The sequence below is a fragment of the Rutidosis leptorrhynchoides genome, chromosome 2 (assembly GCF_046630445.1).
Source record: "Rutidosis leptorrhynchoides isolate AG116_Rl617_1_P2 chromosome 2, CSIRO_AGI_Rlap_v1, whole genome shotgun sequence".
NCBI lineage: Eukaryota > Viridiplantae > Streptophyta > Magnoliopsida > Asterales > Asteraceae > Rutidosis > Rutidosis leptorrhynchoides.
In genome coordinates this window covers 506,641,529-506,664,153 of record NC_092334.1, presented here as the reverse complement: position 1 = coordinate 506,664,153, position 22,625 = coordinate 506,641,529, and the positions used below count along the sequence as shown (strand labels likewise).

General features: G+C 34.3%; 1 non-coding gene across 1 annotated transcript; it reads right to left on the bottom strand.

Moving 5' to 3' along the window:
• Positions 1 to 6,004: 6,004 nt before the first annotated feature.
• LOC139894824 (small nucleolar RNA R71) lies at positions 6,005 to 6,111 on the bottom strand. Its single transcript, XR_011775305.1, has one exon. It is a non-coding gene; the product is annotated as a small nucleolar RNA R71 (small nucleolar RNA).
• Positions 6,112 to 22,625: the final 16,514 nt, after the last annotated feature.

Here is a 22,625-nt window from a genome sequence, read left to right as displayed (position 1 = left end):
GTGGGGATGTCAAACCCTATGGATCCATATCTAAGATTCGCGTTCATGGTTAGGAAACCAATGATTAAACGTTACCGTGCTAAAGGGGAATCTTTGTGCCGTTATATCACCCACACATATGTAAAGTTTAAGTACTCGTGTCTAGTATGTAAAACGTAAAAATCACATGTATTCTCAATCCCAAAAATAGTAAAAAGTAGTAAAGGGAAGCTATAACTCACAGTGAATAAGCAGTAAAAGTCGATACGAAACGTATGCAGGTAGTAAGTCGGTCCGAAAGGTCGTCAACCTAAGTAAAAGGTCACTAGGTCAGTATGTTGTCCCAAAAGGTTAAAAGTGAATAAATTAAGTTTAAGTGTCATCATCAACATCATCATTATCATCATCATTCATCAACACTAAGGTAAGATTAACAAGAATAGAGATCGAAACAAAAGGCTGACTTCGGACAGCTGTTACGACCTCTATACAAATCGAAAAGATGCGTAGTCAGTGGCTATGGCTCCGTATGTGAGTCCTCTAACCGCTGACCAATTTTCAGAACCTAATTTGTCTTTATTTGACCGTGGAGATGGTTTAAGTGCGAGTAGGTCAGAAATTTCAGCACAACGTTACAAAGGCGTAGTGACTTTTGGAAGGCTATAAATCCTAAACCGTATATCGGATTAAGTTGAGGCCTAAGCGAAAATTCATCTACTCGAAACGAACTATCTGAAAATCAATTTCCAGAAGCCCAGGAGTTGGATCAGACCCCGAAAAACAGCAAACAAGTGCTCCGGTGAGGTTCTTGGTGCTTGATGCTTATCACGGTTCTCATCCTTGATGCTTGTAAGCTTCAAGTGTACAACTCTTTGATATTTTAGTATCACTTTGACCAAGTTTCAACCATTATCACACAACTAAGAGTAAAATCTATCATTCTACAAGTTTTGAACATCAAGATTGCCTATTTATTTCATAAATCCAATAAAGCTTCAACCTTTGTCCATTTTACACAAGTTTATGCATCTATATCATATGTGTGACGCCCCGTACAAAACCATCGTGTATGAATCATCAACAACAGGATCATCACAAGGTCAAATACTATATGCTGTTTCAAAAAGAGTTTGCATTCATGATAAAAGGTGACGTTTTAACCAACATCAAATGTTTAACATCCGAAAGTATGCTTCTACGAATAGCAAGCAAGAATAATAGTGCGTGACCCATAGGTCGTTACAAATACATTGTTTCAAAATTAACATTGTTTGAAAGCAAGTTAAACGTTTCATGCGGTGACATCTCTAATAAGCGCAGCGGGAGTCTACGAAGCATGACAACTACAGCGGAAGCAAGCAAACCTTAAGCACCTGAGAAAAACATGCTTAAAAACGTCAACACAGAGGTTGGTGAGCTATAGTTTAAGTATAACAGTAATGTAAGGTAGGCCACGAGATTTCAGTGCTTCAACAGCGTTTCAAAACAGTATGAAAAGTATATGTATAACCGTGGGCACTTGGTAACTAACTTAACGTAAATAACACCCCCTAAAAGTACACTTGGCGAGTGCGTAAGTTTACGAAGTATTAAATACCCGTTAAATGCTAGCGCTACTAGCCCGAGTGGGGATGTCAAACCCTATGGATCCATATCTAAGATTCGCGTTCACCGGTTCCAAAGACCGATGACTAAACGTTACCGAGCTAAGGGGAAAGTTTATGCCGTTGTATAACCCACACATATATAAAGTTTAAGTACTCGTGCCTAGTATGTAAAACGTAAAATACGCATGTATTCTCAGTTCCCAAAATAGTTAAAGTAAAAAGGGATGCTATAACTCACAGTGAAAAGTAGTAAAAGTCGATACGCGGGAATAGTAAGCAAGTGGTTAGTCCGGAAGGTCCTCAACCTAAGTCAAAAGTTACTAAGTCAGTAAATCGTTCCCAAAGGTTTAAAAGTATGCAAATTAGGTCTTAAGTACCATCATTATTCATCATTAAACATAAAGTGTAAAGTAAGTTTTAAGTCAAGACTAGGGTTTGAAATAAAGGCGGACTTCGTTCAGTCGCCACGGCCTCTATACAAACTGAAATGAGGTGAGACCAGTGTCCATGGATCCGTATATGAGTCCTTTAGGTACTGACCAATTTCCAGAACCAAACTCGTCTTCGTTTGACTGTGGTGACGGTTTAAGTGCGAGTAGGTCAGAAATTTTAGCACAACGTTAATAGGGTGTAGTGACTTTCGGGAGGCCATAGATCCTAAACCGTAACTCAGATTAAGACGAGGTCTAAACGGAAAATCATCTACTCGAACCGAAATAACTGAAAATCAACTTTCCAGTAGCCCAGGTAGTCTGATCAGTTCCAGAAACAGTAAGTAAAGGTGTTCCGGTGGGTTCTTGGTACTTAATGCTCATCACGGTTCTCATCCTTGATGCGTATAGCTTCAAGTGTACAACTCGTTGATGGGTTTTGATAGTGCTCCAAATGAACATATATTTAGGCACAATATCCTTCCAATATGTAAAGCTTTTAGTTGCAATTGTTCTATTTTTATGTAATGTTCGTTTAAATAAATAAGTGCGAAGACAAAAGAAGAAAACGACGATTTGAAGACGTAAATGACCAAAAAGCTCAAAAGTACAAAGTACAATCCAAGTGGTTCAATTAATTGATGAGAAATGTCCAAAAATGATAAGAGTACAAGCCGCAAAACGCAAAGTACAAGATATTAAATAGTACGCAAGGACGTTCGAAAATTCGGAACCGGGACATGAACCAACTATCAACGCGCGACGCAACGGAGCTAAAATTACAAGTCAACTATGCACAAGAATATAATATAATATTTAAATAATTATATAAATTATTTATATATTATATATTATATTAAATAACGTCGACAAACTAGCAAACAAAAAATATGTGAGCTGGATCTGACGGCCATGCGATCGCATGGGAAATATGCATAAAACTCATGCGAGTGCATGAGCCCATGCGAGTGCATGAGATTTGCACTAAAATCTCATGCGACCGCATGAGTTACTGTAGCAGGCCAACATCCTATAAAAAGGCAGTTTGCTCGAGAGTTTTAGGTACACCATATTACTTCTTTCTTCTCTGATATGTAATATATATTTATAATTTTAATTTTAATTTTAATTTAAGTTTAATAATAATTGGGTTATTGTAAGAAATGTTTTACGGGTTTTAAGTCGGAACTCTGTCCGTGTAACGCTACGCGATAAATAATCACTGTAAGCTATGTTCTTTCTTTTTAAATTAATGTCTCGTAACTAAGTTATTATTATGCTTATTTGAGCCAAAGTAATTGTGATGTTAGACTAAAAATTAAGATTGGGTTATTAAACTTTGTACCATAATTAGGGTATGGACAAAAGACCGACACTTGTGGACATTGGACCATGGACCATTAATAGATGGGGGGTATTGTCTAATCGAATGACAATTCTTTGGAGCCTGTCGAACCTATCTTCAAATTAGTTAATCTAATAATTATTAAATGATTATGCATGTCCTATTCAGTGACGTTTATATGATATCTTTTACAAATCATTTAATTTAATCAATTGGATTGGGTAATTTATTATTCATTATGGCCAAGTGAATAAATTAATGTATCATGGACTAATTATAACAGGGGTGGATTACATACAAGGGTAATTGGTGTAATTGTTAACAAAGTATTAAAACCTTGGATTATACGTAGTCGATAACCTGGTGTAATCATTAAACAAAGTATTAAAACCTTGTTACAGTTCGAATCCCTAATTAGTTGGAATATTTGACTTCGGGAATAAGGTTAATTTGACGAGCATTTTATAATTATGACTGATGAACTATTATGGACAAAAACCAGATAGGTTTCAAATAATCCAGGACAAAGGACAATTAACCCAGAGTAATAAATTAAAATCAAAACGTCAAACATCATGGTTACGGAATTTTAAATAAGCATAATTGTTATATTTTTTATTTCATCGTACCTTTATTTACTGTCATTTTAATTACTGCAATTTACTTTATCGCAATTTAAATTCTATCATCGTCATTTATCTTTACGCTTTATTTAAAATCGACAAACCGGTCATTAAACGGTAAAAACCCCCTTTTATAATAATATTACTTATATATATATATATATATATATATATATATATATATATATATATATATATATATATATATATATATATATATATATATATATATATATACACAAATATAGTTTTAAAAATATAGTGTTAAACTTAGCCAGCTCCCTGTGGAACGAACCGGACTTACTGAAAACTACACTACTCTACGATTAGGTACACTGCCTATAAGTGTTGTAGCAAGGTTTAGGTATATCCCATCTATATAAATAAAAAAACCTGTGTAATTTGTATCATATTTTGTAGTATTTCGCAGTAAAAATAATAAGTATTTTGTACTACACCCCTACGCACATCAAGTTTTTGGCGCCGCTGCCGGGGAACCGGCGAAACGCTATATTTTTACGCTATATTTCTTATCTCTAATTTTGTAAAAATATTTTGTATTTATATAAAAACATAGAAAAATACTATATATATATATATATATATATATATCTATAAATATATATAAAAGTGTTAATCAAAAAGTTTTTATAATAAAAAAAATAAAAAAAATTGTATTTTTATCATTTTAGTTAAAAATTGTCTTTTTATCATTTAATCGTAATTTGTATATTTATCGTTCGTAATATTAGTTTCATAGTTATAGATTTGCCGTAGATTTTTACTTTTTAAGACTTTGCCGTAAAATTTCTTAAGTGCTTTTTCTTTAGATTAAGATTTGGGCCCTTTAGCATTTTGCGACGCCGTTCATATATTTTAGTGCCTTTTAAGTTATTGTCGTTTTGGATATAGATTTCCTTTTAAGCTTTAATACCTTTAGGCGCAACTTTTTAGATTTAGTTTTTAAAATTTTAAGTTTCGACGTTTTTCTTTCTCGATTTTTATTTTTCGACATTTTTCGACGCACTCTTTTTCTTTCTTATTTCTCGACGCTCTAGTTTTTAGGACATAGATTTTTATCTCTAAAATTTCAAAACGAAAAATTATTTTAAGCGGTTAAATTGATAGACATCCAAAATTTTCTGGTTCGTAGTAATAGTTGGATTTGTTAGTGGCGAGTTGTGGGCTTCCGATTTAAAGGGTCCTGGCTACCTGCTGCATCTATTGGCTATTCGAAACGTGGGCAAAATCAGAAAAGTCTATTAATTTGATAACTTATATAATTTTTATCTTTTATAACTAATAGGATATTCAGTGAATGCACCGAGCAAAACGTTCACCACCTTTCATACGTTCACCACCTGTAACTCGATCAAGACATCTAGCCAATATTGTCGCCGTTGATTTTTCTTTAGAATCGTCATTTAGTCGACCAAGTACTCAAATTGAAATTTCCGATAATCCATTTTTTGAACCCGACCTCACAATTGAGAATCCGGAGGATATTCAGGGACAATTCAGAGATCCTGAACCATTAATCTTTCCTCCGGAATCACCAATCATTCAAACAGAGATTGTTGAGGAACAAACCATTAAATCAGAATCCTCTAGTGATTCAGATTCAACAAATTCAATCATGGAAAATCTGGAACCTCTAAGTATGGAAGACCGAATGAGAGCTAAACGCACGGGCCAAGGTCACGCCATTATTAAGCCAGACATTAATGAGCCAGTTATGAAATCAAAGGACAAATTCTACACATGGTAACTAATCAATGCCAATATAGTGGTACGCCAAAAGAAGATCCAAATGAACATCTTCGAACCTTTAATAGGATTTGTACTCTATTCAAAATCAGAGAAGTTGAGGATGAACAGATCTATCTCATGTTGTTTCCCTGGACTTTAAAGGGAGAAGCCAAAGATTGGTTAGAATCGTTACCTGAAGGGGCGATTGATACATGGGATGTTTTAGTTGAAAAATTTCTTAAACAATTCTTTTCGGCATCTAAAGCCGTGAGACTTCAAGGAGAAATTGTTACGTTCACACAAAAGCCAAATGAAACTTTATATGAAGCATGGACAAGATTCGGAAAGTTGTTGAGAGGATGTCCTCAACACGGTTTAGACACTTATCAAATAGTACAAATATTCTACCAAGGTGTCAACGTTGCTACACGAAAAGACATCGACATAACAGCTGGTGGTTCCATTATGAAGAAAACCACAACTGAAGCTTACAAAATCATTGATAACACAGCCTCCCACTCGCATGAGTGGCACCAGGAAAAAGATATCTTTCGTTCATCTAAAGCGGCTAGAGCCGATTCTAGCCATGACTTTGATTCCGTTTCCGCAAAAATAGATGCTTTCGAGAGACGAATGGAAAAGATGAATAAACATATTCACGCAATACGAATCAGTTGTGAGCAATGCGGTGGACCACACTTAACGAAAGATTGTCACATTGAGAAAACGATGGAACAACGTGAGAATGTTTCCTACATGAACCAAAGGTCGGGAAATAATTATCAAAATAATTATCAACCGCCAAGGCCAAACTTCAATCGAAATCAAAACATTCTTTACAATCCAAATGGACCCAACAATAACTCGTATAACCAACAAGGTCCGAATAACCAACCAACTCAAAACAACACTTTCAATCAACAAAGACCTGTCTTGTATAAATCACCACAACAAACCGAAGAGAAAAAGTCAAATCTAGAAGAAATGATGGCAAAGCTAATGGAATCTCAAATACAATTTATAACATATCAAACCCAAACAAATGAGAGGTTTGATCAGTCATTAAGAACTCAACAAGCTTCCATTTTAAATCTAGAAAAACACGTAGGTACTCTTGCTAGCATGATGAGTGAGAGGGAACAAGGAAAGCTACCAAGTAATACTGAAGTAAATCCTCGGAATGAGAATGTTAATATGGTGTCAACAAATTCTGAAAAACCAGCTCCAGAAGATAGGAAGGTTTTTGATGTGAGTAACATTGAAGAAGTTACACCACCACCACCACCCGAGTATGTAAAGCCAGTGGTGGCACCATACAGACCACCCATCCCGTTTCCAAGAAAAGGAGTTGAGTATGAGCAAGTGATAGGTTATAAAGTTTGTGATACCTCTGGAAAGAAGAAGAAGAATAAGAAAGTACAAGAAACAAAAACCGTAAAAATAAATCCGGTGAAGACAGTTCCACCAAAAGTTCCACCCAGGTTGGGTAATCCGGGTGAATTTATTGTTCCTTGTCTACTTAGTGATTGTGTCATGTATGATGCACTGGCAGATTTAGGTGTGAGTGTGAGTGTTATGCCTCTTTCATTATATAAGAGATTAGGAGTAGGTGAGTTAAGTCCAACGGAAATGAGTGTTCGACTCTTTGATCAAACCATTAGGCACCCAGTTGGAATTGCTGACAACCTATTCGTTCAAGTGGGTAATTTAACCTTTTTAGTCGAATTTATTGTCATTGACATAGAAGAGGACTCAAACATTCCTCTAATTTCAGTTCGACCATTCTCAGCATCCACCAGGGCGTTATTTGATGTAAGAGAGGGTAGAATGACACTTAGTAATAATGAAAAATCGATCACCTTTGTGAGTCGAAAGTCTAAATCTCCACCAACCAAAACCGTTGAACCAACAAAAACGATTGGTAAGAACCATGTTTTTTACCAACTCCAACGGTAGTGCTTAACAATAATAAAACGCCTAATTGTGGGGAAGATGAAGTAACACCTAATGATGACTTGATAACAAAGTACCCCATTGTTGATACGAAATTAAATGACTCCGTTATTAACAGTTCAATGAAGAAACTTATTAAACGGATTCGCGATGCTAGAACCAAGGGGAACTTTAAGTTATGTAACAGGTTAGTATCCAATCTATCGCCTAAAGAAAAGGCGAAACTAGTTGAATTTGTGGATGTTACACAGGAATCAGAACAATGGCTTAAAGCAAAAGTCACAGATATGCAAGTTGATTATGGTCCAAAAGAAATTGACGATGAAGTTAATCGCAATTTCGACACCACATCTACCTAAGTGTGGGGAGATTCAAATGTTCTAAAAAGAAATAATGCTGTCTAGGGTTAGTTGTTCTGTTCTCGTATAGTTCCGAGAATGGAATCCGATTGGTCTTTTCCACTAGCAGACACTAAAGAACTAGTTTTCTCTCCCCAATCCGAATTTTTTGTTTTGTAGGTTTTGTATAAAATTAATATGTTTTTGTTTTAAGTTTTGTGTGAATTTAAAAACAAAATTTACTTTATTTCATTAAGTTTAAAAAAATGATTTCTAAAATTCATCGTAAGTTGAAGACTAGGTCATGGAACCGAAATTGCTTTACCCGAGGGCGGGGCGAAAAATTTTGTTATCATTATTTTTAATATTATTGATCTAAAGTATAACAAGAAAAATTAAAAAAACCCAAAAAAAAACCTTTGCATTTAAAACAATCGCTTTAAAAATGACAAATTTTAAATTTTGTCAAGGGACGTACTAGGTAAACATACAAAAACTACCTAAAGTAAAAGGAAACAAAATTTTAAAAAAATTATTCATTTAAATTGTTTTAATAAATAAAGGTTTTATAAAAAAAAATATATTTTTATATATATTATATATATGTTTGTAGTTTATCTTATATACAAAACAGGGTAAAACAGCGCACTTTCAAAGACTGACATTAAGTTCAGCAAAAGCTACTAATTTTGACGACAAGACGCAAATTATCAAATGTGATATAAAATAATATGTTGCAAACTCGGTATTTTTAATCATTTTTCTACACTAATCACCCTCATGAATTTATAATTATAGTCTGATTTCATGCAAATGAGGGCATTGCATGATCTCAAGTGTGGGAAAGGGTTATAAATTCTCTCGGGTTTACACTTAGTTAAATTGCAATTGCCAAATTTTTTCAAATTTTCAACTAAATGAATTCAAAATCATGTTTATACATATTTATGAACGATAAAACTAGGTGTTAATGCCGAAATTATTGTTACATCGGAGAGAACATAAATGGAGAAACAACCCAAAACGCTTGAATTCATTTAAAATGGAATAGAAGAGAATAAAAAGGCAAAGAAAAGAATAAATAAAAGCTAAGTGTGGGAAGAATTTACCAATTTCTTTAAAACACATATCACATATTTGGTACAGATTATTGCAGGTACTTTTGCTTTGGACTAAACTAATCAGTTTTACCCGATTTACTGTAATACATTTGAAAAAAAAGATGAATCTACACGATGAATCAATTCCATCATTAAAATGAAGTAAAGTCTTCAGAAAAAGACACGCGCTTCTTGATTTAGATCAGGAAGTTGTCGTCCAGACCAGCTGTAGGTTGACGAAAAATCTAGAAAAGTCATCTATAAAATCAGCAGGAAATCCACGGACCTCAGCATCAAACAGGGTCGCCAAGTGGTCAGATTTATCCTAACCATGAGAAGGATTTATCTCGTAAAATGGGGAGGGCGTCGTGCAAATTAGCTTGATAAGACTAATGAATCAGACCCCCAGAAAGGATAATCTCCTTAAAGATTAAAAATCAGCTTTTAAGCCTGATATTACTCAATCCTTGAGATTGACCTTAAAGATTGAGAATTACAAACTCATGGAATTCGATGATATCTAAACTCGAGCTTGAACGAGAAAATATTTTGATCAAAATTAAAACCGATTTGTTTTCTGAAACCCTATTTTCAATGCGTTCATTACCATTGAACGTAAAATCCTAGGAATTCACCTGGAATTCATTAGGTCACCTGAACCAAATCGGGTGTCAACCGTAAGAACGATGGTTGCATAGCATGGTCGAAGATAGGACCTTGTGCCAGACCGAAAAATCATAGGGTGATCTTTACAATTGCTCCTACAAAGGATAGTAACTGTATCTGACACGTTTTAGACCATGAACATCTGCATGTCATTAGACATCGCCTTAATAGTTGCTTGTTCAACGCTTTCCTTTACAACCAGACGGTAGTTTACCGAAAGGTAATATACGGAGCAAGTATACTGGACGTGTTGTTTTCCTAATACAAGGTTAGCAAGTGGGTGACACAAAACCATAAGTTTTGAGCTAAAATTTTAAAATCTGAAACCCACAAAACCCACAAAAGCAAATTGCGAACACCGGTGAAGGGTTATTCCGGAAAACTTATCTAGGGTAAAAGCTAGAATGAATTTTCAAAAGATCAAATGTTTTTATAAAGATCCAATTTCCTTAAAGGATCTACATTTTCATAGTCATGTGGGACTGTAAACCACATCGTTACTATCATTGTGTATACCATTGTATCAAAATCACTTATGTATAAAGTGTGAGAATAAAAAAAAGTGATTCGAGTGAAGTGTGATTTTATTTCAAAGTTATGTATTGCTTGAGGACAAATAACGCTCAAATGTGGGGATATTTGATAGTGCTCCAAATAAACATATATTTAGGCACAATATCCTTCCAATATGTAAAGCTTTTAGTTGCAATTGTTCTATTATTATGTAATATTCGTTTAAATAAATAAGTGCGAAGACAAAAGAAGAAAACGACGATTTGAAGACGCAAATGACCAAAAAGCTCAAAAGTACAAAGTACAATCCAAGTGGTTCAATTAATTGATGAGAAACGTCTAAAAATGATAAGAGTACAAGCCGCAAAACGCAAAGTACAAGATATTAAATAGTACGCAAGGACGTTCAAAAATCCGGAACCGGGACATGAACCAACTATCAACGCGCGACGCAACGGAGCTAAAATTACAAGTCAACTATGCACAAGAATATAATATAATATTTAAATAATTATATAAATTATTTATATATTATATATTATATTAAATAACGTCGACAAACTAGTAAACAAAAAATATGTGAGCTGGATCTTACGGCCATGCGATCGCATGGGAAATAGGCATAAAACTCATGCGAGTGCATGAGCCCATGCGAGTGCATGAGATTTGCACTAAAATCTCATACGACCGCATGAGTTACTGTAGCAGACCAACATCCTATAAAAAGGCAGTTTGCTCGAGAGTTTTAGATACACCATATTACTTCTTTCTTTTCTGATATGTAATATTTATTTATATTTATAATTTTAATTTTAATTTAAGTTTAATAATAATTGGGTTATTGTAAGAAATGTTTTACGGGTTTTAAGTCGGAACTCTGTCCGTGTAACGCTATGCGATAAATAATCACTGTAAGCTATGTTCTTCCTTTTTAAATTAATGTCTCGTAACTAAGTTATTATTATGCTTATTTGAGCCGAAGTAATTATGATGTTAGACTAAAAATTAAGATTGGGTTATTAAACTTTGTACCATAATTAGGGTATGGACAAAAGACCGACACTTGTGGACATTGGACCATGGACCATTAATAGATGGGGGGTATTGTCTAATCGAATGACAAATCTTAGGAGCCTATCGAACCTATCTTCAAATTAGTTAATCTAATAATTATTAAATGATTATGCATGTCCTATTCAGTGAAGTTTATACGACATCTTTTACAAATCATTTAATTTAATCAATTGGATTGGGTAATTTATTATTCATTATGGCCAAGTGAATAAATTAATGTATCATGGACTAAATATAACAGGGGTGGATTACATACAAGGGTAATTGGTGTAATTGTTAACAAAGTATTAAAACCTTGGATTATACGTAGTCGATAACCTGGTGTAATCATTAAACAAAGTATTAAAACCTTGTTACAGTTCGAATCCCTAATTAGTTGGAATATTTGACTTCGGGAATAAGGTTAATTTGACGAGCATTTTATAATTATGACTGATGAACTATTATGGACAAAAACCAGATAGGTTTCAAATAATCCAGGACAAAGGACAATTAACCCAGAGTAATAAATTAAAATCAAAACGTCAAACATCATGGTTACGGAAGTTTAAATAAGTAAAATTGTTATATTTTTTATTTCATCGTACCTTTATTTACTGTCATTTTAATTACTGCAATTTACTTTATCGCAATTTAAATTCTATCATCGTCATTTATCTTTACGCTTTATTTAAAATCGACAAACCAGTCATTAAACGGTAAAAACCCCCTTTTATAATAATATTACTTATATATATATATATATATATATATATATATATATATATATATATATATATATATATATATATATATATATATATATATAGTTTTTAAAATATAGTGTTAAACTTAGCCAGCTCCCTGTGGAACGAACAGGACTTACTGAAAACTATACTACTCTACGATTAGGTACACTACCTATAAGTGTTGTAGCAAGGTTTCGGTATATCCCATCTATATAAATAAAAAAAACTTGTGTAATTTGTATCATATTTTGTAGTATTTCGCAATAAAAATAATAAGTATTTTTTACTACACCCCTACGCACAGCAGGTTTGCATCATTTTAACCAAGGTTTGACCATCATAACACTAGTATAAGTCTAAGATATGTAGCACAACTCACTTAAGAGTTGTATGTAGTTTGATGAACCAAAGTTACATCAAGATCTTAGATCAGACACATACATGAGTTCTACTAGTTATATTAAGCTACAAACTTGAAAGTAAACTAAATAATCAAGATCATAAGTTGTAGAACTTAGATCTTAGCTAGATCTTAAAGATCCTAGACTAGAAAGTCTAGATCTAGTGTTCTTAAGTTAGATCCTAAGTTACAAAACTTGGATCTACACTTTAATGAAACCATAAGTTATGAAACTTAGATTTCCAACTTGTAAAATGTATGTAAGCTTGTAAGCTCTTATTTACAAAAAATTTAGAAGACCATAAGCTATAGAAACTTAGATCCAACATAAGTATATGAAGTTATAACTAGAAAGTTATACTTCCATGTTCTTGAACTTATAAAGTTAACTTTTAGTTTCAAGAAATATGAGATCAAGATTAACTAGTAATACTTGACCAAATTAATAACATCACAACTTTAAAGTACTTACAAAAGAAAGAAATAAACTAAAGTACAAGTATTATGTTCATGTTTGTTTCATACTTAGGAAGATTCAAATCAAAGTTTGGATCTTAGGATTTAAGTCTACAAAACATGAACACATGTATGATTATGAAAACTTATGAACTTCAAATCTTTACAACATTTAAGAGTAGAACCATAAACTAGAAAGTTTAGATTCTTGTTCTTGGTTCTTCATCAAAGAAAAGATGGAAGTAACCAAGATTACATGAAAATACAAGTTAGAGAACTTGATCTTTAACAACAACAAACAACAACAAGTAATTAAACAACAAACAAAGACAAGTAAATGATGATGATGTGGTTCGGTTTTGGTGGAGAAAAAAGAAAGAAAAGCAAGCTTGTTACTTACAAAGTAGAGAGAAAAGATGAGAGAAAATGAGAAGTAAAATGAAGTGTGTGTAAAATTGAAGTAATACACTAGTAATAAGTAACCAAAAATTGAAAACAAAACCTCCCTCCTCCCCATTGAAGTTCACGGCCAAGAGTGCCAAATGGGGCAAGGTCAAAAGCAAACTTTCCAACATGGGAGAATGGTGTAAGCTTGAAGTGGTATTAAAGTTAAATGGTGTTGGAAAATGGTTTAAGTATACATGTAACTAGATTCCATTTACTAATTAATCTAAGTTAAGCCTTAATAAGTTACTAGTAACAAATGGGCTCCTAATTAATCCATTAAGAGGAGTAGGGTGGGCTTCCAAGTCCATGTACATTTATAAAGCCCAAGTATGTAAGTATGTAACAAATAATTAAACAAAGCCCAAGTAATTAACTAGTAACATTAGTTAATTAAAATGATTAATAATAAATAATCATGAACGTAAATAATGTAGTGACCCGAACTTTTCCATGTTTATATATATTAATTGAGATTGATATTTACATGATTAAATGTTTCCAACATGTTAAGCAATCAAACTTGTTAAGACTTAATTAATTGAAATAGGTTTCATGTAGACAATTGACCACCCAAGTTGACCGGTGATTCACGAACGTTAAAACTTGTAAAAACTATATGATGACATATATATGGTTATATATATAGTTAACATGATATTATGATAAGTAAACATATCATTAAGTATATTAACAATGAACTACATATGTAAAAACAAGACTACTAACTTAATGATTTTGAAACGAGACATATATGTAACGATTATCGTTGTAACGACATTTAATGTATATATATCATATTAAGAGATATTCGTACATCATAATATCATGATAATATAATAATTTAAAATCTCTTTTGATATTATAAACATTGGGTTAACAACATTTAACAAGATCGTTAACCTAAAGGTTTCAAAACGACTAACGATGACTTAACGACTCAGTTAAAATGTATATACATGTAGTGTTTTAATATGTATTCATACACTTTTGAAAGACTTCAAGACACTTATCAAAATACTTCTACTTAACAAAAATGCTTACAATTACATCCTCGTTCAGTTTCATCAACAATTCTACTCGTATGCACCCGTATTCGTACTCGTACAATACACAACTTTTAGATGTATGTACTATTGGTATATACACTCCAATGATCAGCTCTTAGCAGCCCATGTGAGTCACCTAACACATGTGGGAACCATCATTTGGCAACTAGCATGAAATATCTCATAAAATTACAAAAATATGAGTAATCATTCATGACTTATTTACATGAAAACAAAATTACATATCCTTTATATCTAATCCATACACCAACGACCAAAAACACCTACAAACACTTTAATTCTTTAATTTTCTTCATCTAATTGATCTCTCTCAAGTTCTATCTTCAAGTTCTAAGTGTTCTTCATAAATTCCAAAAGTTCTAGTTTCATAAAATCAAGAATACTTTCAAGTTTGCTAGCTCACTTCCAATCTTGTAAGGTGATCATCCAACCTCAAGAAATCTTTGTTTCTTACAGTAGGTTATCATTCTAATACAAGGTAATAATCATATTCAAACTTTGGTTCAATTTCTATAACTATAACAATCTTATTTCAAGTGATGATCTTACTTGAACTTGTTTTCGTGTCATGATTTTGCTTCAAGAACTTCGAGCCATCCAAGGATCCATTGAAGCTAGATCCAGTTTTCTCTTTTCCAGTAGGTTTATCCAAGGAACTTAAGGTAGTAATGATGTTCATAACATCATTCGATTCATACATATAAAGCTATCTTATTCGAAGGTTTAAACTTGTAATCACTAGAACATAGTTTAGTTAATTCTAAACTTGTTCGCAAACAAAAGTTAATCCTTCTAACTTGACTTTTAAAATCAACTAAAAACATGTTCTATATCTATATGATATGCTAACTTAATGATTTAAAACCTGGAAACACGAAAAATACCGTAAAACTGGATTTACGCCGTCGTAGTAACACCGCGGGCTGTTTTGGGTTAGTTAATTAAAAACTATGATAAACTTTGATTTAAAAGTTGTTATTCTGAGAAAATGATTTTTATTATGAACATGAAACTATATCCAAAAATTATGGTTAAACTCAAAGTGGAAGTATGTTTTCTAAAATGGTCATCTAGACGTCGTTCTTTCGACTGAAATGACTACCTTTACAAAAATGACTTGTAACTTATTTTTCAGACTATAAACATATACTTTTTCTGTTTAGATTCATAAAATATAGTTCAATATGAAACCATAGCAATTTGATTCACTCAAAACGGATTTAAAATGAAGAAGTTATGGGTAAAACAAGATTGGATAATTTTTCTCATTTTAGCTACGTGAAAATTGGTAACAAATCTATTCCAACCATAACTTAATCAACTTGTATTGTATATTATGTAATCTTGAGATACCATAGACACGTATACAATATTTCGACCTATCATGTCGACACATCTATATATATTTCGGAACAACCATAGACACTCTATATGTGAATGTTGGAGTTAGCTATACAGGGTTGAGGTTGATTCCAAAATATATATAGTTTGAGTTGTGATCAATACTGAGATACGTATACACTGGGTCGTGGATTGATTCAAGATAATATTTATCGATTTATTTCTGTACATCTAACTGTGGACAACTAGTTGTAGGTTACTAACGAGGACAGCTGACTTAATAAACTTAAAACATCAAAATATATTAAAAGTGTTGTAAATATATTTTGAACATACTTTGATATATATGTATATATTGTTATAGGTTCGTGAATCAACCAGTGGCCAAGTCTTACTTCCCGACGAAGTAAAAATATGTGAAAGTGAGTTATAGTCCCACTTTTAAAATCTAATATTTTTGGGATGAGAATACATGCAGACTTTATAAATGATTTACAAAATAGACACAAGTACGTGAAACTACATTCTATGGTTGAATTATCGAAATCGAATATGCCCCTTTTTATTAAGTCTGGTAATCTAAGAATTAGGGAACAGACACCCTAATTGACGCGAATCCTAAAGATAGATCTATTGGGCCTAACAAACCCCATCCAAAGAACCGGATGCTTTAGTACTTCGAAATTTATATCATATCCGAAGGGTGTCCCGGAATGATGGGGATATTCTTATATATGCATCTTGTTAATGTCGGTTACCAGGTGTTCACCATATGAATGATTTTTATCTCTATGTATGGGATGTGTATTGAAATATGAAATCTTGTGGTCTATTATTATGATTTGATATATATAGGTTAAACCTATAACTCACCAACATTTTTGTTGACGTTTTAAGCATGTTTATTCTCAGGTGATTATTAAGAGCTTCTGCTGTCGCATACTTAAATAAGGACGAGATTTGGAGTCCATGCTTGTTTGATATTGTGTAAAAACTGCATTCAAGAAACTTATTTTGTTGTAACATATTTGTATTGTAAACCATTATGTAATGGTCGTGTGTAAACAGGATATTTTAGATTATCATTATTTGATAATCTACGTAAAGCTTTTTAAAACCTTTATCTATGAAATAAAGGTTATGGTTTGTTTTAAAATGAATGCAGTCTTTGAAAAACGTCTCATATAGAGGTCAAAACCTCGCAACGAAATCAATTAATATGGAACGCTTTTAATCAATAAGAACGGGACATTTCAGTTGGTATCAGAGCGTTGGTCTTAGAGAACCAGAAAATTTGCATTAGTGTGTCTTATCGAGTTTGTTAGGATGCATTAGTGATTCTGGACTTCGACCGTGTTTTCTTTAAAAATGATTGCTTAACATTTTTGTTGGAAACTATATATTTTTAACATATGAATATTATGTGATATATTAATCTCTTAATGTGTTTGATATTATGTGATAGATGTCTACCTCTAGAACAAGTCCCATTGACTCACCTAATAATAATGAAGAGTCAAATGTAAATTGGAATGATTCGTGGACTGATTCACAAGTTCCCGAAGAGGAACCGGAAGAAGAGTCGGAACCGGAAGAAGAATCGGAACCGGAAGAAGAATCGGAACCGGAAGAAGAATCGGAACCGGTGGGGGAAATAATAAAACGGTTAAGTAAAAGAGAATCCTCAACCAACCGACCAAGGTTAATTATGGTCAATGGTGTTTCCGCCAAGGAAGCAAAATATTGGGAGGATTACCAATTCTCCGATGAATCGGATTCCGACGAGAATTCCAATGATGTTATAGAAATTACCCCAACTGAATTTAAAAAGGCAAAAGAAAATAATAAGGGAAAGGGCATAAAAATAGAGAAATCTAATTCTAACCCCGATGAACTTTATATGTATCGTCAACCCCCGAAGTCCTTAAGTTGTAACAATGACCCGGGAACCTCTAAACCACCAGGTTTTTCTAAACCAATGTGGACAACGACGGCTCGTATTAGGGGAACATCATATATCCCTAGAAACTTGGCAAAACGAACCAAAACCGAAGAAGAAGAAACGAGCGAGTCGGAATAAGATAGTTGTATTCGTGTGGTGTAATATATGTAATATAGTGTTCTTATGCTTTATGATATATGTAAAAATTGCTTGTATTAATAAGTATTTTTTTTATGAATCTAACTCTTGTCTATTTTACAGTTTAAAAACACAAAATGGATAGACAACCCAATATTTTAAGAGACCTACCCGGAGACATGATTGATGAAATCTTGTCTAGAGTCGGCAAGAATTCCTCGGCATAACTATTTAAGGCGAGATCAGTTTGTAAGACATTCGAAGAACGTTCCAAGAATGTCTTGGTTTATAAGAGACTTTCGTTTGAAAGATGGGGGATATCACATTTGGAAACCCATAAGTTACGATGTGTTTACTTTGACGCATATATTGCGGGGAACCCAAATGCTATTTTACGCAACGGGTTAAGAAATTATTTTGACTCAATATATCCGAATATTGGACTTCGTGATTTAGAAAAAGCGGCTAACATGCAACATAAAGAAGCATGTTATGCTTACGGATTAGTAATATTCGCTTCTCACCAAAGTGAGAACAAGAACATCGGGCTACAACTATTAAACAAAACGTTTCCAAAAGTGACGAAGTCGGTAATTGGGGTAAGAAATGAGGTTTTTAGATTGTTACGGGACTGTTGGACATTACGTAACCCTCGTCCCTTTGACAACGTTACAACACGCTGTCTTATCAACGGCCATAACGGTTATGTTCCACAAGACCAAGGATGGGAAGTAATCCTAGTAAAACCAGAATGCATGACTTGTTTCTGGACGTATGAATTACGTGTCTTTATTGCCTTTGCTGAATGACTTGTGTACTAGCTAGAATTATCTTCACAACCATCTTGTATCAAATTTATTGTGTGCTATATTTCATGCTATATGTAAAATAAGAGGTATTGTAAGTTTGTAAAATATTGTGTAAAAGTTTGAACGTGAAATATTATTATAATCAGTTTTTCATATAGAATTGTAGTAGTTGAATTGTATATTAGCTACTAAGTATGAACTTAACGGGTAGGTACTACCCGAATTTAAACTTATAAAACGCTAATATGAAGAAAAAGCTTTTATAAATGAGTTCATATTATGCTACGAAATACTATTGACTACTCTTAATATTCTGTATGATTAACTTGTTCATTTGACTATTTTGAAGGAAATGGCACCGACTACTCGACACACCTTGAATATGAGCCAAGAGGAATTTCGTGCCTTTCTTGCTTCAAACATAGCCGCAGTACAGGCTGCGCTACATACCAACAATAACCTTGGATCTAGCAGTACAGGAAATCGTGTAGGATGCACCTACAAAGAATTCACTGCCTACAAACCTTTGGAATTTGATGGAACCGAAGGACCGATCGGATTGAAACGGTGGACCGAGAAGGTCGAATCGGTGTTTGCCATAAGTAAGTGTACTGAAGAGGACAAAGTGAAGTACGCTACGCATACCTTCACAGGTTCTGCGTTAACATGGTGGAATACCTATCTAGAGCAAGTGGGACAAGACGATGCGTACGCACTACCGTGGTCAGCATTCAAGCACTTGATGAACGAGAAGTACCGTCCCAGAACCGAGGTCAATAAGCTCAAGACAGAACTTAGAGGGTTACGAACCCAAGGATTTGATATTACCACGTACGAAAGACGATTCACAGAATTGTGCCTATTGTGTCCGGGAGCATTCGAAGATGAGGAAGAGAAGATCGACGCGTTTGTGAAAGGATTACCGGAAAGAATCCAAGAAGATATAAGTTCACACGAGCCCGCCTCCATACAACAGGCATGTAGAATGGCTCACAAACTAGTGAACCAGATTGAAGAAAGAATTAAAGAACAGACTGCTGAAGAGGCCAATGTGAAGCAAGTCAAAAGAAAGTGGGAGGAAAATGGTGATAAGAATCACCAATACAACAACAACAGCAATCGCAACAATTATCCCAACAATCGCAACATCAATCGCTACTACAACAAACGGCCCAACAACAACAACAACAACAACAATAACAACAACAGCAACTACAACAATCATTCCAACAACAATAATAACCGCAACAACAACAACAACAACAATCAGAAGCAGCTATGCCAAAGGTGTGAAAAGTATCACTCGGGGTTCTGCACCAAATTTTGCAATAAGTGTAAAAGAAATGGTCATAGCGAGGCGAAGTGTGAGGTCTACGGACCAGGGGTTAATAGAACGAAAGGAACAAATGGTGTCGGAACGAGTAATGGCGGAGCAAGTAGTGTCGGAGCAAGCTATGCCAATGTAGTTTGTTATAAATGTGGAAAACCGGGCCACATTATTAGAAATTGCCCGAACCAGGAGAACACGAATGGACAAGGCCGCGGAAGAGTTTTCAATATTAATGCGGCAGAGGCACAGGAAGACCCGGAGCTTGTTACGGGTACGTTTCTTATTGACAATAAATCTGCTTACGTTTTATTTGATTCGGGTGCGGATAGAAGCTATATGAGTAGAGATTTTTGTGCTAAATTAAGTTGCCCATTGACGCCTTTGGATAGTAAATTTTTACTCGAATTAGCAAATGGTAAATTAATTTCAGCAGATAATATATGTCAGAATCGAGAAATTAAACTGGTTAGCGAAACATTTAAGATTGATTTGATACTAGTAGAGTTAGGGAGTTTTGATGTGATAATCGGTATGGACTGGTTGAAAGAAGTGAAAGCAGAGATTGTCTGTTACAAAAATGCAATTCGCATTATACGAGAAAAAGGAAAACCCTTAATGGTGTACGGAGAAAAGGGCAACACGAAGCTACATCTTATTAGTAATTTGAAGGCACAAAAACTAATAAGAAAAGGTTGCTATGCTGTTCTAGCACACGTCGAGAAAGTACAAACTGAAGAAAAGAGCATCAATGATGTTCCCATTGCAAAAGAATTTCCCGATGTATTTCCGAAAGAATTACCGGGATTACCCCCACATCGATCCGTTGAATTTCAAATAGATCTTGTACCAGGAGCTGCACCAATAGCTCGTGCTCCTTACAGACTCGCACCCAGCGAGATGAAAGAACTGCAAAGCCAATTACAAGAACTTTTAGAGCGTGGTTTCATTCGACCAAGCACATCACCGTGGGGAGCTCCTGTTTTGTTTGTCAAGAAGAAAGATGGTACATTCAGGTTGTGTATCGACTACCGAGAGTTGAACAAACTTACCATCAAGAACCGCTACCCACTACCGAGAATCGACGACTTATTTGATCAACTACAAGGCTCGTCTGTTTATTCAAAGATTGACTTACGTTCCGGGTATCATCAAATGCGGGTGAAAGAAGATGATATTCCAAAGACTGCTTTCAGAACACGTTACGGTCATTACGAGTTTATGGTCATGCCGTTTGGTTTAACTAATGCACCAGCTGTGTTCATGGACCTTATGAACCGAGTGTGTGGACCATACCTTGACAAGTTTGTCATTGTTTTCATTGATGACATACTTATTTACTCAAAGAATGACCAAGAACACGGTGAACATTTGAGAAAGGTGTTAGAAGTATTTAGGAAGGAAGAATTGTACGCTAAGTTTTCAAAGTGTGCATTTTGGTTGGAAGAAGTTCAATTCCTCGGTCACATAGTGAACAAAGAAGGTATTAAGGTGGATCCGGCAAAGATAGAAACTGTTGAAAAGTGGGAAACCCCGAAAACTCCGAAACACATACGCCAGTTTTTAGGACTAGCTGGTTACTACAGAAGGTTCATACAAGACTTTTCCAGAATAGCAAAACCCTTGACTGCATTAACGCATAAAGGGAAGAAATTTGAATGGAATGATGAACAAGAGAAAGCGTTTCAGTTATTGAAGAAAAAGCTAACTACGGCACCTATATTGTCATTGCCTGAAGGGAATGATGATTTTGTGATTTATTGTGACGCATCAAAGCAAGGTCTCGGTTGTGTATTAATGCAACGAACGAAGGTGATTGCTTATGCGTCTAGACAATTGAAGATTCACGAACAAAATTATACGACGCATGATTTGGAATTAGGCGCGGTTGTTTTTGCATTAAAGACTTGGAGGCACTACTTATATGGGGTCAAAAGTATTATATATACCGACCACAAAAGTCTTCAACACATATTTAATCAGAAACAACTGAATATGAGGCAGCGTAGGTGGATTGAATTGTTGAATGATTACGACTTTGAGATTCGTTACCACCCGGGGAAGGCAAATGTGGTAGCCGATGCCTTGAGCAGGAAGGACAGAGAACCCATTCGAGTAAAATCTATGAATATAATGATTCATAATAACCTTACTACTCAAATAAAGGAGGCGCAACAAGGAGTTTTAAAAGAGGGAAATTTAAAGGATGAAATACCCAAAGGATCGGAGAAGCATCTTAATATTCGGGAAGACGGAACCCGGTATAGGGCTGAAAGGATTTGGGTACCAAAATTTGGAGATATGAGAGAAATGGTACTTAGAGAAGCTCATAAAACTAGATACTCAATACATCCTGGAACGGGGAAGATGTACAAGGATCTCAGGAAATATTTTTGGTGGCCGGGTATGAAAGCCGATGTTGCTAAATACGTAGGAGAATGTTTGACGTGTTCTAAGGTCAAAGCTGAGCATCAGAAACCATCAGGTCTACTTCACAACCCGAAATCCCGGAATGGAAATGGGAAAACATTACCATGGATTTAATCACTAAATTGCCAAGGACTGCAAGTGGTTTTGATACTATTTGGGTAA